Here is a 6,427-nt window from a genome sequence, read left to right on the forward strand (position 1 = left end):
TAAGCGCGAGTATTTGGGATTTTTCGTCCCAGCCGGTGTTTGTGTGGGCGAGTGTCACATAGTGCATACAAGTGTTGTGCATATTACACTGGTGGCCAAAACTAAAGCAACTACAATCGCAAAGACAATAAATGTCCTGTAACTTTTCCAAAAATAAACAAAACGTAATTATTTTTCCACTTTTAAATGAGGTCTTTAATTCACTTTTAAGAAATTGAAAATTAAAATACAAAAATAATTCTGAACGAAAAATAATGTATGGAAAACTAAAATGACCTAATTTTTGCTTGGTCAAAACTAAAGCAACTTTTTGAATTTTTAATTTAAAATAATTACATTTTGGCTAGTAGTCGATAGCATCCATTACTTTTGATAGCAGCTGCACACCTACGAGTCATTGAATCTATAACACGCTCAATTTGATCCTTGGGTATGCTTTCCCAGGCACCCCGAATTCTTTGGAGAATGTTGCGCTTATTTCTTTCCGAATCTCCTGTCTACGATACTCCAAAGGTTTTCTATGGAGTTTAGGTCAGGTGATTGTGCCGGCCATAACAAAACATCGATTAACCGCAACCAATATTTGAAAAGTTTTGATGCAAGTTTGGGATCATTGTCATGCTGAAACACCCAAATGAGCCGAATATTTTACTCATCGTAAGGGAACAACGTGATGTCCAACACAAACCGATCCATAACTTCCTTCATTTCATGGATAGGCCCAAGTCCATAGAAAGAAAAACAGCGCCACGACATTTTTGACCCTCCCTCATGCTTCACTGTACTTCTGCAACACTGCGGCTTGAGTCTTTTATTTTTTTGTCTTCTCACCGTAAAATTTTTCACGTCTGAGCTTTTAATATTAAACGTAGACTCATCCAGGAAATAATGTTTTTCCATTGAGCTGGATTCCACTTAATATTATCGTTTCCGAAAGCCTTTCTGATTTTTTCAGATATAAATGGCTTTTTTGATGGCTTACGGGCATGCAGACCAGCTACCACTACTAGTCTACGCACTGATCTCGAGCTTATATCCAATGATTGTTCTCTACTGATCCAGTTTCATAAAACCGACTTAGTATACAGAAATATTTATGAAATCACAAAAATATTTATGAAATATTTCTCGGAAATCATTTTCTGTGATATGTTGTTTTCATAGTCACTGATAATTTGATGTTTTATTCAGGTACTACTTTAAACTTTTTGGGCAGTACTTAAAAAACGAAAAGAGAAACACATGCTGTTGTAAAAAACTTCTCAAAAAGGATTTATGACAAGCGAAATTGTCGAAGGAAGCAAAAAGTGATACATATAACAGTAAAAACAACTGAAATTGCAGCGGTCATATGAATGTACAACAGAGTTGCTTTTGTTTTGTCCAAGCCAAAGTCTGGTTAATTGACTTTACCATACATTATTTCTTATATAAAAATGAATTTTGGTTTTTTGTTTTAGGTTTTTAAAAAGTGAATAAAGTACCTAATTTAAAACAAGAAAAACTTTCTCATTTTCTTAATTTTTAAAAAAGTTACAGGGCATTCATTCTCCTTGTAATTTCAGTTGCTTTAGTTTTGGCCACCAGTGTATGTGCAACAAATGTCAAATGCACAAAGACAGCTGAGCAATCCGATAAAAATCCCATTAAACCCGACCGAATCGATAGCTTTTGAGACAATTAAAACATATTCCCGCAAATGACCTATGGTCAGCCATCTTAACTTGCATCTAAACCAGGAATAAGGAGAACAATAAAATGTAGTCCTTTGATGGAAAAAAGAACAGTTGTAGCGTGCAGTTTTATGATGACACAACCACTGACCAATCCCAAGCGCTGAATACATTTTCTGGCGATTTACCTAGAAAACGGTGCAGGTGCACGATGGCCACTGGACGGGTCGATAAAATTTCAAAATGAATTGCTAAATTCAATTTTAGCTAAACTCAAAAGGTGTTATAAATGTTTCAAACACCCCGAACGGGTAGATTGGACATTTTCCAATAATCGCAACAACAAGGATATGAAATTTATGCCAACTAGCATCACGTTCATTTCACTTCTGTCAATAAAAATAAAATATTACCGATGGGTACACATAATTTGAGAATCCTAAGCCAATCGGAGTTATTTCCCCGACAATGTTGTTAAAAATAAATCTAGGAAAGATAGCATTTTGCAATTGAAATGAAACTTTTTGCAGCGGAAATTAAAACCTTTTGCAGTGGAAATTTTACATTTGAAGTGTAAACTTTTGCAACCGAAATTAAACTTTTTGCAAATCAAATAAAACTTTTAGACTTATAGAAAAAAAAACAAAACAAACAGGTTCAAAATTAAATCAGCTAATTATAACTAATATATAGTTAAAGAGGAATTTTTACTGATTGTTCAAATCCTTATTTTTATATTATTTCTTAAATTGTTCTTTATTGATTTGATATAAAATATTTCGATATTAAATATTCTTAAAGCTTAATGCTAAACACTAACGTTACTAAAAGTTTTACAGTTATAACATATTATTAATTTCACCTAAAGGATTCCCGATTCGCAACTTGTTTGATTTTTAACAGCAGATCCATTATGGAGATAGAGCAGTCTTGTTATGTGGGCTATTGAATGGTTCGCATTATAATGTACACAGTGCAATGCCTTGTTGAAACATCCCTGTATCATTTTCAATACCAAACATTCTAGACATATTGTGCCAAATTTCAAATCTCTACATGAGATTATATATCAATATATATATATATATGAGTCAATTTAGATCATGGTTCTATATACTTTATGGGTCTACGACGAATATTTAGAGGTGTTATAAATCGAATGACAAATTTACTATACCCACATTTCCATGGAGGAGATTATAAAAAGATATGTAATTCGTGTCTTTTTGAGAAAAGGCCCTGAAGAAACCTTTTGTAATTCTTCTGAATCTACACTTGCGTTTTATGGCATCTTGTGATAGACTGAAAATTTAAGAAATAATATTATAAAAATATAGATGTTAATAATTCATAAAAATTAGTTATTATTAGTTGATTAAATTTTGAACCTACTAAAAATAAAAATGTTTTGTTACGTTCCTTTCTATAAATATAAAGATTTTTTTTTTTTGATTTACAAAAAGTTTCACTTCTGCTGCAAAAGGTTTCATTTCTGCTGCAAAAGGTTTTTTTCCGATTCATAAAGTTTCATTACAATTGCTAAATGTTTTTTTCTTTTAATCTGAAAATGCTACATACGATTCTTGATGACAGTTTTTAAAACAACATTGATGATTGATGGTGTTACTGCGACGCCTTTGCATGCCGCATTGTTACTTATTAAATCAAATATAACCTTAAGCACTTCTAGCAAGATTTTCTTGACTTACGTCTGGCATTTGTTCTCTTGAAAGAGACGTGGTTTCAACATAATTCTGCATACCTTTCAGTTTATATACATAAAGATCCTGATACTTTTATTTGTAGTTCAGAACACAGATCATCATCGTTCGATGTTTGCATTTGGACAGAGTCCGAATAAAATCCTATAGGTTTTGGAAACGTTTACAGACTGCAGGGAGTGTTTGACCTACAAGAAAATCATGAAGTAGGGTTTAAGGACACAGAAGGAGTCCTTAATTATTGGATGGTGATCGCATGATATTTGGCGGGTGAAACAGTCCATAGCCGCTTGGCTTTTACAATGTGAGAATAGGTAAAATACCTTTATCATCGATTAAAGTTATCGGACAAAGGCTCGTAGGTTGAACAAATTGAACCAAGTCAACCTAAAACTCCTTTGTTCTTTTTGTGAAGAAGCCAGTCTATGACTTAAGCCCTTAAAAATGCTCTCCATGTACTTGCACCTTAAGAAATTTGTGACGGACTTGCGGTTGCAAGATAACCATTCCCAATACCATCCGATGATACTTTGTGGAATTAATGGATCAAAACGTACGTACGTATGAAATAGGTATGAGATCGGTATAAAAACCAATTATGTAAATACGAATGTTTAGAGAATGAATGCTCCTGGATAATGCTGTTTGCAGATGTATTAGACGTATTATCCCCTGGAAGTTTTACATTTGCAATCTACCTATATATATTAAGTGTATCCTTCATGATTGCATCAAACACATTTTAGATTTAGAAAAACCAACATCTCGTATATGTATAATGGCTTGGGGAACCATAAACTAAACTAAATTACGTTTTCGAGAGATTACTACCAAATAATTGCGCAAATACTTCATCAACATCTTCAGACTGACGTGAACTTTTGGGTAAACCTAGCAAGTAATTACTTAGGTTGGGAGAGATAGTCAACCGCATCTCGTGTACTAGTTTTCAAACCGAATTCTTCATTATTTTTGCAAATATAACGATTTTTGATAAACCGAAAAAAGTTGGCTTGTTCAATTTTTCTTTCCATAAAAACCTAAGTTGGCGTGTAACGAACGTTTGTTAAAAAAAAAATATCCAATTGGGTCCGGCGGTTCTAAGCTGACACAACGAACGACATTTGATTTATATATATGGATATATAGATTCGGTGTCCAAAAACCCTCGTAAATATAAAGCAACCTCTCCACGTTGTGGGGTCAATATGCCAGAATGACATGCCTCTGGATAAGAATAGAAATTTCGAAACAAGTAGCAGTAATACTTTACGCTTTGTTTACAATGTTGCCCTTTATCGTTGGCCATGTTCTACTTCTTTAACAAATTCCCAGAGACCTGCCCAAGCGTTGTCTCTGCTCCAGCAACATACCCGACAACAACACTTACAGTACGAAGCTATTGTCAGGAGGTATCAAGAATGGAAGCACCAAAGTCATGAAGTAACAAGAACGGGGGAGAGACGAAGAACTAGGAGTACCCACATATACAGGAGTACATACATACATACATACATGAGTTAATTTGAATTTAGGAAATTTTCGGCAGTGCACTGAGACTTTAACAGCTACAGCGTTAGAGGTTTATTGGTATGCCTGGCATGTGAAAAGGCAGGTGGGTGGTAATGTCGTTTGGAGCGAGCGTGTGAGTGGGAGGTGGCACGGAGACTGGATGTGCGCTTGAACATGACTAAAATTTGTCTCTTCAGCTGAACTTTAGACCTTAGACAGTTGACAGAAAATATTCGAAGCTATTTCAAAGCGCAAGAAACAGTCAAAGGATGGAATCTGCCAAGTCAAGATGAACATGGAAACACCGAACACAAAAGGGTGTCATTTGGCTCAAAGAGAATGGCTATCTACAGCACAACTAGAAAAGGCAAAACGTACACGTAGTACTCGTGTTGGCAACACACACACACACACACAATGACATTCTTCTGGAAAGACATGTACGAGCACCAACAAACACACACACACACACACAGCCAAACACGCTCGGTAAATGAATGACACTTGAATAACTGGTGTAACATTATGTCATTAAGTTAATTTGATATGTCAGTATTCGGCATTCATGAGTTGACTTCGAAAGGTGCGACAGGGTCTGCAGCTCTCAGTGCTAGTTGAAAACATTTTCAGTTTGTATCCACAATTTGGGCACAAACCCTTTTATGTATTTGTTCAGGAGCGGACACAACCACACAAACTCACGAATAAACCTGCCATTAATTGCCATGGCGTATGGGTGTCAAAGGGACGGGGTTTCTCCTGGTACTCAACAAGTAGTTTCAAGAGGTGTAAATTGTTTGCACAAGCAAAGGCTAGCTAGCATGAAATTAAAACCAGCACACCCACACTAACCGCTACATGCACAGCCACACTCATGCTGTGCAGTCTGCAGACTATCCCAAGAGTACAGACCATGCAGTTCATGGTGTCGGGCACGATTTGCATGTTTTATTAAAACGTACTATGAGCAGCTAACTATTTACATATGTCCGTACGTTTTCTAGTGCTCCTCTGCACTTTTACGTGCTTCAGTATGTGTGTTCGGTTTCGATTTCCAGAGTAGGTACACGTCTATACCAACCGAAGTAAGAGGCACCAGAGATTATTCGACGACTAGCCCCATGGCACAAAATGATCACAAATCGTTAGTTGTCTGAGATTAATAGCTACTAGAATTGGTCCAACTTTCCCGACATTTGTGCATCTTCCGTAGCGCAACTCGGTACCGTATCTGTCCCAGCAACTTTCCTCAATCAACTGTCATGGCCGTGGAAGTGACAACCAGTCATAGAAGTCGGATGAAAATTAGATTGATACTTTCTGCTCAATTTATATCCCCATCAGCAGCACTATGCCAATGCAGCATGTATGTACAAGTGATAAGTCGGGACTACTCCCCGCGGACTTGTCGTCGATGTGCTCAGTCCCAGCTTTTGATGCAGTGGAGAACGAATAAAGTTTATTCAATAAATCATGCGATTCGTAATGTCGAGTGTAATTTATTTCTTCCACTCAAATGCG

The 6,427-nt window shown here is 36.1% G+C and overlaps 1 long non-coding RNA gene across 1 annotated transcript; it reads right to left on the reverse strand.

Moving 5' to 3' along the window:
* Positions 1-2,408: 2,408 nt before the first annotated feature.
* LOC131802108 (uncharacterized) lies at positions 2,409-6,187 on the reverse strand. Its single transcript, XR_009342044.1, has 3 exons — positions 3,252-6,187; positions 2,791-2,975; positions 2,409-2,725 (listed from the first exon to the last, which is right to left on the reverse strand). It is a non-coding gene; the product is annotated as an uncharacterized LOC131802108 (long non-coding RNA).
* Between the last annotated feature and the right edge of the window lie 240 nt (positions 6,188-6,427).

Source organism: Musca domestica, unplaced genomic scaffold (genome assembly GCF_030504385.1).
Source record: "Musca domestica strain aabys unplaced genomic scaffold, Musca_domestica.polishedcontigs.V.1.1 2, whole genome shotgun sequence".
NCBI lineage: Eukaryota > Metazoa > Arthropoda > Insecta > Diptera > Muscidae > Musca > Musca domestica.